Below are 17516 nucleotides of genomic sequence, written 5' to 3' on the forward strand. Positions count from 1 at the left end.
TGAGAAGGTAATTAGTGCAGGTGTTTACACATATTTCTGCCATCAGGGTGCACAGTAGGATCACAGTTGGCTGAGTGAGTTTTTGGTTATTAAATTAGGCCCAAGGTAACAGGAAGAAGGATGAGCTACAGTTGGGCAGGTATGAGCAACAACATGTTTCCCTATTCATCATCCAACCAAAAAAAAAAAATACATATTCAGGAAATTATGCAGGTTCAAGTCATCTCCCATTTGAGGAACGGACTCAGTGTTTGCATAATCAGGCCTGTATGCAGAAAGATTTTTCATGTTCAAGACAGGAGAGAGGTCAGTAGCAGAGACACATCTCCCTGGGGGGCTTTCCAAAGATGAAAGAAGGGTCGGACCTAAAAATGGAAAGAAATTAAACTGCTTAACTTCACAGGGCCAAGTAGAAAAGCAAATTAATGCCATCACTGTCTTGGAAATAATGCAATAAACAATATAACAGAGGAAGCCTTAAAAAAGAGACAACTTGAGGATATTACACGCTGCTACCACAAGACTCATTCCAACATAAGCAGTGGTGGCTTTTGTTTTGGGGAAATACTCCATCCAGCACCGCAGAAATCGGTCCGTCACCTCCCTTAGAGTCACAGTGACCTGCTGTCTGCCAGATCCATACGTCCCACTGCAGTTGCTGTTAAAACATCATTGCTTCTTAGTGCTGCAGAAACTACACAGGTGATGACAGGCCGTTCCCCGAGGTGAAGCTGATTGTTCCGCTGACCTCACCCGGACATAGAGCAGCAGTCACACTATTGGGTTTTGCAGCCTACGTACAGCAAACAGATGTCATTTTGACAATGAATGCTTACATTCTTCTTGAATCGGTTTGTTTAGACTAAAACCAGAAATGTATGTCTGTTTTCTTTGAAACACAAGAAGTACGGATGTGAGGGGAAAATGCGGTGCCATAACCAGGATAATTTGTCAGCTTATGAAATGTTGTAAAAAACAAAAACAAAAAAAACAAAACAAAAAACGAACTAAAGATGCTGTCCAGTAGATGACATATAATCCGTAAAATTCCGGGTTTTTAACTTATTTATTTTTTTGGAGGGCTGTTTTATTTTTTTGATAAATAAAAAAACTACCTAAATGTGCATTCATGTGCCTAACTGGAAATGCTGATTAGTACAGTGGCAGCTGACCAACTGATTTTACTAAGACAAAACTATAAAATTATAGAAATATGAAGACGTTAAACACATAGTAAAGGCCTAAAGCTAATTTGCTGCTGAAGCCAAAGGAGCGGTGTGAGTTTGTGTACTGCATGTGTGTGCAATTTAAGTGTTTTGGTCAATGAGACCAGAAAAGGCCTAGTATATTAATAAAGTGTTAACCTTTTAAAACTAGGATAGTATTAGTATTAGAGGTTTATCATTAAGACACAAAAGAATATGATGGATTATACTGTTATTCCATTAACCTCCTAGGACCTGGCGTCCACATATGTGGACATCACATTTTGGGTTATTTAGACCAAAATACTCAATTTTGCTCTACAAGGGCCTGATATGCACTTACGAGGACATTATGCTGCTACTGTTGTATCAAAATTTTAAACTAATATTGTCATATGTGGCTATTATTTTTCTTAGAAACAAAAATTAGGTTAAAAAAAAAATCCGGTAATTCTTTGTTTTTACATTCATCAGGTCCCAATCAGCCCAAATATGAAAGAGAAATTAAAAATGCCGTGGAAGAGTTCGGGTCTTGGGAGGTTAAATTGATGTTTAGACGTGGGTAAGAGAGTCTATTGATATTAAGGCCTGATGGTGCCCTGTTTTTACAGTCACATATTAATGGTTATAGAACAATAAACATGCTGTCAGCCAAGGACAAAAATGATTAAAAAAATCAATGAATGTTATCAGGGAAAGATAAAGAATTTAATCACTATTTAAAATCGTCACCTATCTGCACACTGCGGCCCAAGAAGTCTTCCAGTTTTCCAAAGAACTGTTGAGTCATACCTGTTTCAGTCGATCACTATTCACGAACATAACCTGCGCCACAGCAGGATAGGATGTTAACCCTAAAGTTACCCCACTAAGCCTAAACCCTGCTTCATAGCACAGGTCTCTTGGCATGTTACAGTTTTTTGTGTAGTTGCATTTTGCTTTTCTGCCTAATCATTGTAATGTTTTGGGAATCAGTAACTGTTGATGGCCAGGCTACCACTGTGTATGTAACCCCGCCGCCGGGTAGTTTGTGAAATAGTCTCAACCTTTAATCTATTGATTTGTGTTGCTGGGCATAAAATTCCCAACAGAATTTCATGTCCCTGAACACAACTTTCCATCAGTTTGCTTTAATATGTATTGACAAGAGAGAGAGGAAAAAGTTTTTTGAGGCTGGAGCGATGGCGGGGGAGCTAGGCATCAGACCCGAGCCCTATTCATGCACATCAAATATTTTATACTCATCGTTTACATGATTTTTGTATTTCTATGATGTTGCTTGGCTTGGTTTCGCCATCAACAGCTACTTGGTTTAGTTTAGAAAAAATATGGTTTGGAATAAAATACAGAGCTTGCCAGTCTGTTAAAAATTATGCTTTTCTGGTTGCTATGGTGACACCTACCTGCTTTCACTTCAAAAGTACATGCTTTGGACTCAAAAATATTTCCTAAATGTGGGATTTTGTGTCCAAAGCTTGAAAGGAACCATTCCTTTTTTGTGATTATATCACAAACTATCATAATTTTCACAACAATTGTCTGTACGTCCCATCTTTTTTCTTTAGCTGAAAGTACACTCTGTTCTTACAGCCTTTCAGCAACTTTCTCACCGTGTGGGAAAAAATAAATAAATAAAAAAACATCACCAGATCCCCTTGCACTGTTTAATGCAGAGGTGATTTTGCTATCGATGCTTACTTATTGGATGGCAAGAGCTGGCCTACAGCAAATAGTCCCTGGTTGACTCATAGCCCAACTGTGTTGACAATGAATGTTCTCTGTTTAGGAGTTGCTTGGGAGTTATAGTTTTGTTTCCTGTTGCGAAGATTCAGGTAAGGGGGTACCGCAAATTGCCCAGAATTGTGTCTCTATTAGTCCCTTGGTGTACTGGCAGCCCATCTAGTATGCTGTGAAGGGGAGAAAGGCTGAAATCTCTCTATTATTCCTGAATTGGAAAATGCTGAAAAACAGGATGGCCTTTAGTCTGAGGATGGTAATGTTAATCAGCAGCAAAGAGGTTCACAAGTTGAACGCACTGGTGTAGCAGCTGGTGCTAATGGACTAAAAAGGTGGGTCTAATTAAAAATAATGAAATGTGTGGGTTGTTGTAGCAGTGGTCTATTACCTGCTGAAATTATCAATCCTTGCTGTAACATTATGGATAACATTATTTCAAATCAATTGCAGTGACACGGTGATAATTTGGAGTTTGGGCAGGAGGAAGTGATCTCATTAGCACGTGGGAGTCCATATTGTAAAGGTGGCTTCCTTAGTGTTAATATTAAGACATATCTGTCTGTTTCACACACATATAAGAGCCTGTCTGTGTGCTGTTGTACAGAAATGTACTTTAGGTTGTCAGGTGGCTGAAACTGACTTTTCCAAAGTGAAGCAACGCTGGAAGAAACATTTTTTTTCACACTTGCTGGCACATCTTCAAATTTGATCTCCGGCTGATTCAAATACCTGCAAAATTTGACACAAACATTTAATACAACTTTTTATGAGGAGTACAATAAATGAAAACGCATGGACAGGTGTGATGATAGTGAAGGGTTTAACTTGTGAAATAATCACAATTGTTAAATTCTGTTCACATCGTGGTTTTGGAAGATCACTGGATGGTTAGTTCGGGGTCCAAAATTGCTTGGCTTAAAGCGTAACTATAGGTACGTTGGTGATTATGCAGTTAATAAAACAACATCCTGTCCGATTTAAAGTTTGACTTTGGGGAATTACAACTGCTTGATTCCTTTATTTTCAGCTATTCTGTTGCAGATTTGCTGCTGTGCTTGGGGTCACTGTCCAGCTGCATGACCCGAATCGGGCCGAGCTTTAGCTGCCGGACAGATGGCCTCGCAGTGACTCTAGAATCTTTTGGTGTAGAGGAGTTCATGGTTGACTGTTAAATCAATGACTGCAAAGTACGCAGCTCCTGTGGGTGCAAAACAAGCCCAAATCATTGGCCCTCCACTGTGAGATGTGCTGATATGCTGCATTTGGTTTCGAAAGATCAAAACTAGCTCAGAGCACTTTTCCATAATGTGATGGGTATGATTTGCGTCCTAACCGGTGCTGGAGGTGAATACAAACATCATAGGCCCACCATGCATTCTGTCCACATCCAAGAAACACAACAACGAAAAAACACCAACTTAAAGTAAGTTATGATTAAACAGGATGGTTTGATTATAACAGAATGGGAAATATATGGTTTGGAAAACTAAAATGTTCCACTAAAGATAAGTGAACATGAAAATGTAGCTGATTAATAATAGATGTGATAAATGCGTGGCAACTATGTGCTTTTGTCAGTTTCCTTTTTTTTTATCTACCCAAGTAAAATTGATGTGGTAGGTTATAAACTTTGATGTATCGGCTAATCACAGAACAGTGAAGTATTGTCCACCTCGTAACAGTTTCTGGCATCTGGGTGGTGAGTTGGGCACAGAGGCACAGCTGGTTGATTCATTGAAAATCAACAAAACACATTTAAGCAGTTATGTTCATTTTTTATGCTTCAGGGATTCAAACCTCCCAAAAGAAAATAGTAGCACCTCTTGGACTCTTAATGGTCATTAGAATTTCAGAAGCATTCATCTCTATATATTCCATTAATTTATGGAATATATAGATTTTAGTTTTCAAACTGGTGTTTGCATAGGAGCACGTCTGTGTGTGCAGGAGACAGGAGAACTAAACTTGTGGCGTTTCATGCACTGGTCAAAGCAATTCTTTTGTCTGATAATGGTTCACAGTCGGTTGTTTTTCTTCTGGAGGGATTTGGTATCATTTCTTTTAACGGAATGACAAACCCTCTGAGGAATGGAGGGGACAGGCGATAAAAATTATAATTTCGCTGTGTACTATTTTCAAATCACCGCAGTATGTAATTATGTGGCAAACATCTTAACGTGTGCTGTAAAGCTGTTAAGAACCTTAACTGCTCATTTATGAAGCTGTTTTCATAGCCTTGCCTTGAAGTGAAAGATGACGGGCTCGAGTATGCAACCGCCTTTAAAAAGAACATTTTACCACTGTGTCTGCAGATACAGGGCGACAATAATGGGTTTTAAGCAGCACCACCTTACTTGTTCGAAAGCAGCAGATGAACTCAAGTTTAATAACCAAAGTACATACATCTACCAAAACAGCACAGCCCTCTAAATTCATTATTTTATTTAAACAGGACAAATTTAGAAAACTGCATCTGGTCCAGATATTTATCAGCGCACACCTGCTCAGCTGATTGCTGCTTTTATCCTTCCTGGGAAAGCACATGGATGAGTTGTGCCAAATTTCAAGTCAGACTGATCACCGTTTTATTATATTGCAGAAGCATCATGTTGGCAAAATGCTATCAGATTTTGCAATTATACTCTTGAAACTACCATGGCGGTTAAAATCCCAAGCGTAAAGTTTTCTTAAACTCCCACATCGGAGGTGAAGCCAAATCCAAGAAACTATGCACCTGTTTTCACTCATGACCAAACTCTCCATCATATTTTCTTTTAATGTGCAAAATGTAATTTGGAACATTCTGAAATTAAACTGCCATGTCTGCGGTGGTCTTGAAGTCGGATCCATACCAAAAATGGTGCAATTACCTTTTCACTCATGACCAAATCCTCCATCAAATCTTCTTATAATGTGCAAAATGGCATGTGAAACATTCCCAAACAAAAACCAAGCCCAAACATTTTGGCAAATGTGCTTTGGGCTTTTGGTATGTAGATCTGTTGTTTGTACTTTCTGTGCTTTAATGTCTTTCTTTGCAGAACCTTAACTGAATCCTAAAAACCTGTCAACTTCTTTTCGACAGTGTTAAAAAAAACAGTCGCTAAATTGTGATACGTCTTTCAAACAGTCCGATGCTAGCATACTTCTTTGGAGTCAAAACAGTAACGCAAGCTATTGCTGTTTTCTTGAAGATGCCACATGTGTTATTTTGTCTGTCAATCACACTTTGAGAGAAACAGCCAATGATAACTGAAGGCACTGGTGTTATTCCAGTTTTCCCCATTGTCCCAGTGTGAACAAACCACTGTGACCTGCAAATAGTGTAAAAAGTCAGTTCAAACTGAAAGTAGCAGGAGGACAAATCCACTGCAGTATGTGAGAGACAAGTGTGCAGTGCCTCTTTTTGATGCTACATTCCTGCTCCAGAAACACGACTAATAGATGCTAACAGTAGCTGCAGCTAGGCCACAGCTGGAAGGACGTACAGTGCTGTCACTCCAACTCGTATTTGTCTTTGTATTGTTCACAATATGTATTACATGTCTATTGGATTATAGACTTGTTATTTGTATTAGGTGCCTCATGCATGGCCCTAGAACAATAAAAGCTCCAATAAAGACTATTATAAGCTTATGGGAACAGAAACAATGTGAATCATCTCATCAGTGACTTTTTGCAATAAACCATTCTTCCCACTGGTGAAGCCAAAATATTCAGTGTTTCATTTTAATTTTCCAAATAAACACATGCACAATTTGTATCGTTCTAATTTATGCCATACTGTTTGTCTTTAGTGGAAATAACAAAACATTCGCAATTTGCAAAAACAAATGTGCACCAAAAATCAAAACCAGCTTAGCTGAATGATTGACATCCAATGAATCCCTTGGAGATCAAAGACTGCTGTGATGGTGCCTGGTTCATGTGAATCCATGCGCTCCATCAGATTGCTGACCCTGGAATGTAGCGTCGCTTTGGACCAGGACTTTAATTAGAACAGACTGTTTTGAAGTCGGACGGGTCATTATCTGGCTAACAGAATGAGGACATTCTGTATTTCAGGTTGTAGAAGGAATATAGTGTCTGTTTTCAAAGCATAAGCAGATATGTATCAAATAGTCACAGCGGCAGATGAATGTGATTCCGTGTCTCGCTTGACATTGTTGCTAAGCTTGTCTTCAACTTTTCATGCTACTGTGAAATTACTCGATTTACAGCTGCTGCAGACAGAGGCTCATGGACGAGTGAGTGGAACGTGATTGCAGGCACTGAAATTTTGTGCAGCACCATAACACAGCTGTGTTACAGTTGTTGAGATTTATCAGTTAAATCAGGGAGAAATGCCTTCACGATGATAAATGAGATTGGAAGTTTAATTGAAAATGAGCCTTTATGGCAGCACAAATTTGTATGTTGCAAGAGTTGCTCACTGTTTATTCAAATTTCCAAATTTCCCTAAGCTTGACAAAAGAGAAAAATACAAGTAATCTGCTTTAGCATTTTTAAAACCAAATCTAAACACAAAAACCAAGTAGTCTCATGCAGTGCTTATGATTAGAAAAAATGGGCCATTTTCAATTGCCTAGTGTCCCAAGTGCAAATTTATTGAGACATTGTTTCAACATGAAAGATGGACCTCTTTTTCTTTATGCAGCAGAATTTGAAATCAACACAAAAGGTCATATATGCATAAATTAAAATGTTACGGAGTCTTTGATTTTAAGAAGCTTTTGTTCGTCGCTCTTCATAACGTTACAGTGGACAGCATGCTGAAAAAGTGTGGAAAGCCCCTTTTGGCCATGTGGCCCAGCGTTTTCAGCTGTGGTCTCTTTAATTACACTGGGAACAATGGGGTCAGTTGTTTCAATACAGTTCTGAGGGTACATCTTTACAACATGGAGAAGCTTGGAGAAAGCAGCTGTCAGCGAGGATTTCTCTCGCCTCCTCCTTTATCTGCTCAGCTGCAATGTTGCTAAGCACCCGGTATGAAACTATGTTTGAGAGAAAAATCATGCAGATATGTTTTCCATTCATTCATCACTATTCAGCATTTCAAATATAAGATGGCTTTCCTTTGCACAGGTATGTTGAGTGGGCGCTTGCCAAAGCCTGTGGCATTTCAATAGAATATTAAGCATGTCTGATCAAATTGTAGTCACAAAATTACTTACCAGAGATAATATTTATGGTAAGAAAAATGAGATCCCCTTTTATTCCAGTTCAGGAAGAGGAAAGAAACATTGTGTTTCTTGCTGTTTACTATGTTAGTGCCGTCCTTGATGACACTGGGTTCTGTAGCATCAAAGTGCTTTTCTATAGAATGAAGCATTTGTAAGATCCGAGCAAACTGATCACTTTGGGGGGGGGTTGTGCTTTACTGGGTAAGTGAAACGTGCACCAGTGAGGATGTTCATTTCATGTAGAAAGCACTGTGAGAAAAAAGGTGAAAGGCAAAGTAGGCTAGCACAAACAGCTAGGAGCTGCTTCAAAGTTTGTAATGTCTGAAACGGCGGTACAGCTGGTGTGAAACCATAGTTTCACGAATGCTAGCCAAGTAACTATTTGATCACAACAGTGGGATATCCATAGTATACCAAGCTGTGCAGCAAATACACAGCTCCGTGGGTAGTCAAACAGTCATACTTATGACATGCATAGTTGTTTGTTTGTTTTTTAAAATAAGGTATACGCTGGTTTACGCTTGTGGTTGCATGTTGTGTCGCACAGAGTCAAATTGAACAGAACAAAGTAGTGTCTAACTGTCTTCCCCGCAGTGCTGAAATAATGACCCGTCGTCTTTGTGTGCATTGTGATCTCTCTCTCTCTCATTTTTTTCCTTTATTTTCATCCCCTCGTTCTCTCACTTCGCTTTTTTTTTTATACCATTTTTAGCCAATTGAGATGTGGAGCTCAGCAGGAGGAAACATGCTGTATCTAGTGAAACAAGACCATGAATAATTTAAAACGGCGTTATTAATGAACTTCTAGACATTATGTTAATGAACGATTTCAAGTCTAATTTGTCAGCCAGACTTCTGTTGTCTTTTCTGTCACTTTTTTGTGCAGGTTGGGAGGCATTGAAATTAACATCAATTATGACAGGAGAAGAAAAGTTTTGCACTGTAATCAATCTGCAGTAAAATAATCCCAAAATATTTTTAAGTTTAAATAAACTTTAAATATGACTTGTGCATCGTAATATTTAGCTAAAACACAGCCAATCACTGTCTTGTAATTATCACATGTATAAGAAACATATCAACACAGAAACTATCGTCTCAAATAATTGTCAGTATCAAAGAGGATCATCATAGAAATCACCGTAGCAGGGATAAATGTCTTTGAACTAAACTACAAGGTGATGCTCTCAAGGTGGATAAATATTTAATCGAGAGGCACAATATAGAAATAACATGGCAGCATCTTTTCCGGCGAGACTAGTACCAGTTGTGTTTTATCAACGAGACAACGTGGTGCGAGTGAGTCTTCAGATCCCAAAGAGCCATTAGTGCCCTGTTTTTCATTGTGACACTGACTTCTTGGATAGCTGCCATCCCTTGATATCATATTACAGCATCAACAGCCCCCCGTTTATCTTTATTACTGGCCCCTAATCTCTGGTGACGGTTAATCATGTTACAAGTTCCTTGGGTCGCTTCTGCATTGTCTTCGCCATAATATTTATAACTTCTGATCACTGAACGGTGTGTTACGCAGGGTTTTCCCACCATCACGACTTGTGTCTTAATAAGAGAAGTCACCCGTTCTCCCACCGTGCTGCTTAGTCATGCTGTGATTAATGTCTTCATGGTCTGGTCAAAGTGTCGATATCTTAAACAGCTGGGCCCATCTGTCATCTTTTTCCTGTGACACCCCTGAACGTAACTCAGGTCCTATCAGGGAGGCCATCCATCAAAGTGGTAAACAGAGACGTCTCACATTAGCAGCCCCGAACACTTCTCATCGTATACCATAACAGACAAGCAATCATCTGGTATTATGTAGCGCTACAGGCTAATGTGAAATATTAACGGAAATATACAGCACACCAGCTGCCGATTGGATGAAGCATCTGTGCTTCGCGTAATTGGTGGGTAACAATTTAATATTGAGGAGACAGTAGATTGTAGATTTGCTCCGCAGATTTGTTCCGAAGCTGTAAGACAATGGCCACAGCAATAAAAACCGAAACACCGATTTCGGGGGTGTATTTCTTACACTTTTTCTGTCTTTACTTCACTGTGTGTGTAAAATTAAAGGCACAGGGTCTGTTTTCTTTGAATAAACTGTGCCTGCCTTTTTACTCGTGTCACATAATCTGTGTTGCAAAATAGCAGAGAAGAGCATTTCACTTATAGCTGAAGTGTGTGCTTTACAAGAGCCTCGTAAAAATGACTGATACCTACAACCACCTTGAACGCAGAGTGTAATGATGCATTTGGATGCATTTATTACCTTTGTCATTTTGTTTCCTCAAGGGGGCAGTAGAATCAGGGACAGCAGGGGTGTCTTTTTATCTGTGCGATTGGTGATGGATTCACTACCATTGCTGCTCAGATAAATGCTGCAGGGTTGAGGCCATGGGCCAGCTTACGAGGGATCAACCTCATCGTTTTTTCCACTGCCCACAACCTTCCCTCTATCTCTCTGCGCGGCACTCACTCCTGGTAGGGATTATGCCGAAATACTGTATATGCACTTGGAAATCAAGATATGGAGCTTTTGTCAGTACTTTTGTCAAGCAATGGAGATAAACGTGGCTAAAATATGTGTTTCCAACGCACGTCGCAGAAGCTCAACCTAATGCTCGGCTCTTTTCAAAAACCAAGGGCCACATTTCTATTTTTCTCTCTGCTTCCAGCATTGATATTTTTCTATTCATGAAACATAGATAATGGTCTCTGCAGCAGTGGGGTTTCTTAAGGATATACTTGTTAAAGTGGGAGATAAAAATGTGGATGTATCACAGTTAAAACATCAGTCTCTTAGCCCCCGGTTGCTCGCCATTGTGGTCCATTATTTGGATTCAACCAAAATCAAACCACATGGTGTTTGAAAAAGAAAAACTCTGTTAGATAAAGGAGGCCAAATTAAGCACAGGTCTCCAGAAATTGGAGCAAGATAGTGTTTCTTTGACTCTTTGAAACCGAAGCACGATCTGGCACACGGTGAGGAGGGGAACAGCTAATTGCATCAGCACCTCTGCATAAAAACTCATTCGGTTACGAAGACATAATGGAAAACAGGATTCGTCCGCAATGCTTCACGTAATACACACCTTTTTTATTTCCTCGCTCAGAGGGGTTTTTTTTTTTCCTCTATTTGCTGTGGTCAGAGCAAAGATACCCATTGTAACAGTAGGAAACATTTCACATGTATTGAGGAATGAAGCAAAGGAGGCCAATAATCAGGGCAGTTAAATGGAAATAGTTTCATTTCCTTTGGTGTAAACAAATACCCCATGTAGTCCTCGGACCAGAGCTGTGGGTAATCGGCTGCTATAACTCAACAGAACACTTTGCCCTGAGCTAAACATAATACTTCCTGCACTTAACTAAATCCATTTTTCAACCCTCAGTAGAGTTATGACACACCAATACATAGTTGTGCAAATGTCTGACAAACCTTTGCAAAGAAAATAATAAAGCAGTGCTTATTTAAAGCTGTTTACGGAGATATTTTAGAGCATGGAATATAAAGGGGTTAAAGGTGAATAGAAAGGGGGCTTACCGTGGAGTTAATTTAGGTTTCTCTGCTTTTATTCTCTAGTGGACTGAAAATAATTATATCAAAATATGAAAATAGCAATCCACGGTCTCCTCCTCTGTTTCTGCTCGCTTTAAATTGTCCATTTAATTTCAGTTAAGTCAGTGGGCCGTTGCTTTGTCACGTCCCACCAGCAGCGACTCTTTTCTTAATGCTTTTCATACACTGTGAAGCTCCGAGGATGACTGTGGGAAAGTTAAATGATTAATCACTGCTTTTAGCAACAGGTTCAGAGTGAAATGTATGAACCTACAAGTAGGAGGATGTGCAGCTCTGAGCCTGTCAAGCCCAAAACATCCAAAACAGAAGATTAGGCACCTGTCTTAATCCTTTATCTTGGATTCCGTTGTTTGCTTTCTCTTTCCAAGTTCTTCCTTTTGTAATTAGCACCTAGCGTCTCTGAGATGGGTTATAGTTGACTGCTAAAGAGAGGATGAAACCTGCATGACTGTAATAGCATGAATTCACCCTATCACGAAACGATGCAGGAGGTCTTTTTCACTCCTGCAGGTGGTGTGAATTCTATCGCCACACCTTCTGGAGCAGCATGGCTGTATCCAAAGCTGAGATACACCTATGATAGCTCACACTGGCGATGCTGTTTGTACTACATGGCATAAACACTTTGCCCATTCGTTTCACTCAGGTTGTAATGGTCCTTGAATGGCTGCTAGGACCCGTGCAGTTCATACCTCAGCACTAAAGCAGGAGACGGGTTGGTCTAAGGTCCCGTTGCGAGGCACTGGTAGATAAAGCACACTCCAGGTAAAAGCATGCATGGCCACTCACCATTAGATCACTCCACATGATGTCTCGAAGATGGCGCTCTTAATTAGAAGGTCCTTGGATCTCGCTGTCTAAAGTCACATTTTACTGCCCACATTACCACTTTATATAACACAGTTCATCCCGAGCTGAGTCGAAACATCGCCGGGATGAACAGTTTATTATGAATATAAGCTGTAATTGACACTACTTTGGAGTTACTTTATGGCTTCATGTTGAACCCAGCATTGTCTGCGCTGTCTTTGACGATTAGCCTGTTACTCACCTGTACTTCATCCCCCAGACAATGGCCTGTTCTGCTCATGCAGATGATGGTGTGCAATATCAAAGCCAAATGAGATGGCTGCCAATTAGGGAGGGCTTCCAAGTGCATTTCAATGCAAACGCGCACTGGTAAGTGCACCCTGTAGTCTTTTCCATTCAAAGACACTTTATTACAGGTAGATTTCAACAGAAACTTCTGAAAGTATTTCAATTACTAGAATAAATGGCAGACCTCATTTCAATACTTGGCTTTGGGGAAGGGGTGAACTTTGTAATGATGTCTTCCTAAATGTTCTAAGCTGGAGTTTAAACTGACTTTCTCTTTGGTTAACGGTGTGAGTTAACTGGAAAATTCATATAATCCTTTTTTCTGTGTTCTTGATGGACAAGGCTTGAAACGCCTGAAACAGTGTGAGACCACAGAAATATTTAGAGTACCCCCACAATCCCCACAGGACGTTTTTTCTTGCGTTCACGATGTCTCTGTACAGATGTCTCTGAGTTTAAATAACCAAAGTTTACAGTGGTTACATGTCTTACCAGGCAGTGTTTAATTTTGTTTCCTATTTAGTGCTCGGTGTAAAATTAACTAGTGCATCCTACTAAAAGTGCAACGCTTTTGTCTGCACCTAAGCCCTTTTATCTAACATTCACACTGTCTGACGGACTCCTTGGGCAGCTCGGCATTCAGTATTTTGCCCAAGGATACTTTGACACATGGGCTGTAGGATGAAAAGATGGTCCAATAAATGTTTCCCAAAGGATTTTTTAAAATGCCACACATTGCCTTTTAAGCATTATTGTAGCAATATATCAGGATTTCCTCTTTTAAACACCTTTTAATCAGAACAGGTTGGGTTAAGACAGCCAAAAAGTGTCTCCCTCTGAGTGTGTTTCCTGAATCCGCAAAAGCGCATCGGTGCACCACAGTGGCCTTTGAATCCAAATTTTTAGTTATTATTCAGATTAAATCAAGTCGGGGCAGACGGGAAGAGCAGTCAGAAGAAGCTCACTGCTCGAAATCTCGAAGCTCTACCTCTGTGATTGCTCAGGCCACCGTGGAATAAAGATTAGAAGAAAATCACTAATCACAGCGGATGTCATTAGCATATTACCAATAAGGGGTTGCAAAAAGGAAAAGAGGAATTGCCTTATAATGCTGGTTAAAGTACGAATCAATGCCATGTATGGATGCACACAGCTGCTTGACAAACAGATATATTCACTTCCAAACATGGGTAAAGGAAGTGTCTAATAATGATGTTTTTTTCAATGTTTTTGTCTGAGTCACTCGCTGAAGCACTTGATGCTAATATCACATTCCCCCTCTCTCTTTTGATCAGCTTTTGCAGCTGGGCTGCCCTGCCTCACTTGGATGCATCAACAAAGCTTGAAGTGGCCACTCTAATCTGGTTAAGTATTGCCTGGTTGGGGAGAAATTAGCCGAATTCTTTTAACTTTTCAAACAAACATAATACAGTCAAACTTGCTGGATGAGAATCAATTACATGAACTGAATATAGGTTCGGGGGGGAGATATCATTTCATTTCTGGAAATCATCTAATACGTCTATTCAGTGGAATATGCCTGTAGTATCACATCGAAGCCATATTTCAGTCCAGTGAAATGAATGAAGCAGTGGAGTATCTGTTGAAACACTGCCAGAATATGTTACACAAATCTTTTTCACCCCGTGGTAATATTGCCATTATCTGCTTTACTTCAAAAATACTTATATCTTGCCTAAATCCGCGAGACACTGTGAGGAATAATGGGATCATCATGCTTTCTCAAAGTGATTGGTTGGATTGGTGAATAGAAACTATTGCCCTACTTGTGTCAGTCTATTAAACAACATCTGTCTAAATAGAAAAAAACAGAAAGCTAATGTTATTCAGTAGAACGCAATAAATCTTCCAAAAGTGCGATACCTTTGTGTCACATGTATAAATTCTGCAGTATACTTTTACAAAGTTGTTGATACTAAATCATGTTGGAAATCCTCGATATAGAGTGGAAACCACTCTAACAGCATAATTCTGATTTAATAGGTGACAGTTTCACTAGACATTGAGCTATAGTTTTGCATTTAACACTAAGAATATCCATCTATGTACCTGTCAAGCTATTGTTTCTGTAGATTAATTGCAGCGATAGTAAAAAATAAAATACTTTTGTTAGACTTTGCTATAAGCGACTTCTTTTAAAATCAAGGGAAAAAAACAAAAATGAATTCTTTTATTCTTGACGTGCCTAACAGATGGTTTCGAGGGGAAAAAGAATATGATCACAATACAGACATTTCTGTTGTATTGAACATTTTCTCCCATTAGATCTTTAAGGCAGATTGTCTCCATTTTTCAATGTGTCTAAAGCCTTTGTTTGAGAGAGATCCGTTAAATCTGTCTTGCTTCTAATAAACTGCCATTATTCCCTTCAACAAGGCAGCTCTCATTAATAATGCTTCTGTCAGCTGCTCATTCTCTTCCGTGAAAATAGAAAATATCATTAATTACAGTTTCTGTCACCCTCTGACAGCTTAAGCAATTGTTCTAGTCCCTGAGTTCTGTTTCATTGTGCCCATACCTTGTGACCACCTATTCTTTACTGTCTCAATGGGGATGTCCAGCAAGTGAGAGCCACAAAGGCCCTGCGAGATTTCATCGCACATTGCAAAGCTTCTATCCCAGCAACACATTAGTCATCCGGGGAGCAATTGACTCAGGACGTAGACTCAAAATCTAGTTTTTATTTTACTCTCAAGCAGAGATTAGGGAAAGATTGGTTCGGTTTACTTTTCATTGTGGATTTGTTGCATTTTTGCCACTCTGAGAGATATTCTCCCTGGATAAACATAGAGGGATTTTCCTATTCAATTCATCAACTGGGGAAAGGAAGAGAAAAAATCATTGACTTAAGATTGCAGCTGCCGAATGTAGACAAGAGAACTGTTGCACAAATACACAAGGATCTCGTTGCGTGTGAAAAATGGCCCGCGCGAATAGAAGGAAACATTTGCAGGACAACTCTCCCAACATAACTGCACACTTTGTTAACAGAGGGAGATGCTTGGATTTCTTAGATTTACAATATGTAAACTACAGAGAAGCCAACAATCACACACCGGCTGTTCCCCAGAGTGCTGCCATGTCAGAAAACTATTTGGTTTGATCCGAGTTTCAGCTTTTCTTCAGCAAACTTAGTAATGAAGCTACAACACATTAGTCATAAATTCAGACCAGATATGAGTCTATTAAGTCTATCAAATACCCATTAAGTTGTTGTGTAGCGTTGGGTTATAGCGAGACGTATCAGCCTCCATGCAGAGCTCATTTCAGTTTGTTTATGTGTTTCTGGATTGGCTACAGGGGGCAAAATAAGCACAAACACAAATGGCTGTACAACACAGTTTGGCAAATTCAGTTTGAAGAATTGCTTTGATCTTGTCATCTGATCCCAGTAAAGTCATATTTGGATGACACCACAGCAATTATAATGCATTTAACCTGTAAATATTATATATATAAATATAAAGGCACAAAGGTTGAGTAAATACAAAATGATTACATAGCTAGCAATGTAATAAGCCACACTCTGTGCACGTAAAGCATAGCAGGGAATTTAGGTCCATTGCACAATAAAAATCACTATAAATAAAATGTAAAAGTACTAATTAAGTATTAATTGGTAGGTACAAGGAGAATATTTTCTTTGCATCTATCACAAGGTTTAGGTATATAAATATGTCTGTTTGTGTCAAAGTTAATAATGCACTTAAATCTATCAAGCTCGTGAATCCACATGCATCTATTTGAAGTTACTGTCCTAAATAAACATATATGGCTGTAACAATTTCTGTGAGCCCAAAGAAAGGCATTATGTCTTTGGGATTATCTATAGGTGCTTCAATGCATTTTTGTTTTTTACATAAATGCTGTGCGGCGAAATTAACGGTGATAACTATGAAAGGAAGTGTGATTAATAAACAACATGAGGCTAAAATTAAACTGCACACTCGAAGAAAAAGTAGATGTTCTTCAAAAGCTTTTCAAGGAATATCTACATTCATGTGCTGTTCATTATTCATTTGCAGTTCAAGAAAAAGCCAGAGAATTCATTTTATATTCTGCGGCTGCGATAAACCGTATTAATGGATTAGCTGCCGAGATACCATACTGTTTCTTAAGTTATTGCTGAAATATTCTTTCACATATTCTGTCAAACACCGGATTATATGACACAATAACTTGGACCTTGGTTAAAGTTTCCCATGATTGATATGCTTTGAAGAATATGATACCAGACCCCATACATGGATGTAATTAAACAAGGCCAAGTGATAGCAATAATGTATCATCCACCAGAGCTGAGGTCCCAGCTTCCTACAAACCAGTGTTACCAGAGACAAATGACTTACAGCAGTCACCACCATCGCTTTTAACTTTGCATGGTGCAGACACAAAGAGAGAATTCCTCCCTAACAGTGGTGGCCTGGCCTAGACAAATGGACAGTCATAATCCCCCCCAACTGGTAGGGTATGTGGTTTATTAGAATATGATACAGTGGATGTGAATTTCTCTTTTTTAGCAGTTCTGATTTAGTTTCCAGCTGATTCATCACCACACACAAGTCATACGTGACAGCTTTTACTGTTTTGGGAGCAGCTTAGCCATCTTGGAGCTACCGCCTTCATAGTTGGGTAAGCTGTTTTTCACGGGGAGTCTGATATTTATTACAACTGCCTGCTTGGGAC

The 17516-nt window shown here is 39.4% G+C and overlaps 1 long non-coding RNA gene across 3 annotated transcripts in view; it reads left to right on the forward strand.

Annotated features, from left to right (window-relative positions):
• Positions 1-17516, forward strand: part of LOC146558905 (uncharacterized) — a 64130-nt gene that overhangs the window by 46372 nt on the left and 242 nt on the right. For 2 of the 3 annotated variants that reach the window (XR_014888598.1, XR_014888596.1), the window contains 3 exons: positions 12358-12476; positions 12781-12890; positions 14105-17461. This is a non-coding gene — a long non-coding RNA (uncharacterized LOC146558905). Of the gene's footprint in view, positions 1-12357; positions 12477-12780; positions 12891-14104; positions 17462-17516 lie in introns of those variants that run through there. The other variant, XR_014888597.1, reaches the window with a different exon arrangement.

This window comes from Mchenga conophoros, linkage group LG15, assembly GCF_057382185.1.
Source record: "Mchenga conophoros isolate Kocher_MC1m ecotype Shallow Benthic linkage group LG15, M_conophoros_male_GT1.1, whole genome shotgun sequence".
NCBI classification, from domain to species: domain Eukaryota; kingdom Metazoa; phylum Chordata; class Actinopteri; order Cichliformes; family Cichlidae; genus Mchenga; species Mchenga conophoros.